At 42.0% G+C, this 2252-nt stretch overlaps 1 pseudogene; it reads left to right on the top strand.

Annotated features, from left to right (window-relative positions):
• Positions 1–342: 342 nt before the first annotated feature.
• Positions 343–926, top strand: LOC147626690 (uncharacterized; annotated as a pseudogene).
• Positions 927–2252: the final 1326 nt, after the last annotated feature.

The raw sequence follows: 2252 nt of genomic DNA, 5'->3' as shown, positions 1-2252 counted from the left end.
AATCAAACCTTTTCATAATACAATCAATCGATATCTTGTCTAAAGCCGCGCTCTCGGTCTCCTGAGTATTTCTGTATCTCTGACCATTACAATTGAATAATGTTTTATAATTAATGCTTAATTATAATCGCTTCAGAGGTTAGGCTTGTCTACATATATGGTATCGTAAAGACAACGCCTCGTATCCTGTGATTTAACCACCTTCGCTTCTGCTGCTGCAGCACTTTCTTCTTGATCACATCCGGACTTTTCAAGAAGAAAATGGCTGCGGCACAATCACAATCGTCAACATCCAAATTTTATGACATCGAAAAATTAACCGGCCCAAATTATCAGCCGTGGAGCATGCGCCTCAAGATGCTTCTTGAGAAAGCAAAAAATTGGGGCGTTATTGCAGGAACCGGACCTGACCTTGCTCTGCAACCTGTTGCTACCGGTGTTGTACCACCCATAGATGATGAAAAGGCCACATGGAAAAAGAAAGACCTGGAAGTCCGAACTGAGATCATTCTTCATCTCGGAGATCGCCAACTTCAACTCGTTCGCATGTGCAGGTGATGTGGAACCTGTTACAAACACAATAACAACAGACTAATGTCATTTCACGTGTTTTACTACATAGGCAATCAAATGAAATACAACTAAAGAATTATCCGACAACAGAGGCATTCCTTGAGGCATGGCAAACTGCCAACGACAACCTTTTAATTGCTGGTCTGCAACTAACGGAGGACATCCAAGTGACAACTCTTCTTGCCGCACTACTTGATTCGTGGTGGCAAGCATTCATCACAACCCATTCCAATGTGCCCAATCTTACACTAGGCACCCTTATTGCATGCATTAGGCAAGAAGATCAAATCAGACAAAAGGGGAAGAGCCCACTCACCAATGCATCAAGTTCCTCTGTTCCTTTTTTGCAATGATTGCAGGAGGTTCAAGACCTCCTCAACCGTTTAGATCTAGACCATTCATAACAAGGTAGTCTCACTTTGCTTTGGAGGCCCCTCTACCACCTTTTCCTCAGGAGCTTGATAATCCTCTGAGTTAAAACAAGGATGAGTTGGTAAAAGTGGCTTAAAGATTGAAGAAGAAGGTGCAGATTGAAAACCTCATAATATCGCATTTTAAACTCGGTTGCTAATGCCTACGAGTTGGTTAACGTCCATTATATGTGAGCTTTGGTTTGCTTTCTCATGGATACTTGACCAATTTCCAAAGTAGTTTTCCATTAATCCAAAACCTTACATGGATATGCTCCATTCTTAAACTCCTTGTTTTCTTTTTGTATTCACTCACGTCGTTCCCTCTCATCTTGTTTACGGATTCTCTTATGGGTCTTATAGCATTTACATTTGGGTCGGCTTCGAGCGATCTCTATTTGAACCTCCCTTCCTCTCAAGAGTAGGTGTGCCTTTCCTAACTCTTCCTTGGGGATTATCACATCATCATCAAAATCAGAGTCCCATCCGTCTTCCTTATCAGCATCATTAGCCGATTCGAGTCCACTGAGACTTCCTCTACATGCAGTGTTGTGGATGCAACCCCATAGTACAAATCATTTAGAAGGTTACGTGGTTGTACCATTCGTATAGGAATAATGTCATATCCATCTGAGTCACAAAATTGAATTGTCTTAGGTAAAGCACATGTCGATAATGTTGCAAGGACATGACTCCATTCTAGGGGATCAATTAAGTGCTCAGAGAAGGGTTGTGGAATGTATGCCTCATCTGATACACTTCGATTACCCTTAAGTCTTTCAGTGTTGAAATCCTTACATGAGGCTCCACACATCCATAGATCTTCTCGCCCATTTGACAATGTAACTCTTGAGCCCTCAGATGAAGTAGAATCAAACTCATCTATTGGGCGGAGACCTTGTTACATCACGATATGAGTGATTCTTTAGGTTGACCCTTGTGATGACAGAATCATGTCAGAGATACAAATAATTGTATCCCCAATCTTGAATCATTTGAAATTGTCGCATGAATGGTCTACCCAATATCACTTCATAGTTTGGATGCTTTCCAAAGTCCACTACTGCAAATGTGTGCTCATATTCAATCCCACATGTGGTGACCAATATGTTCTCTAGCAGCCCAATGGGATGTTTTAAGCTTCCATCTGCCAGCTGCTGCAAGTGCATCCTTGTACTCCTAATAGCTGGTTTGCCCCACTTCTCCCAAATGGACCTTGTCACAATGCCCACTCCTGCACCACTATCAAGTATTGGAGTTGAAGCTACT

This window comes from Cibotium barometz, chromosome 22, assembly GCF_041138505.1.
Source record: "Cibotium barometz isolate CiBa-2024 chromosome 22, ASM4113850v1, whole genome shotgun sequence".
Taxonomy (NCBI): domain Eukaryota; kingdom Viridiplantae; phylum Streptophyta; class Polypodiopsida; order Cyatheales; family Cibotiaceae; genus Cibotium; species Cibotium barometz.
This window is presented reverse-complemented; position numbering and strand designations above follow the sequence as displayed.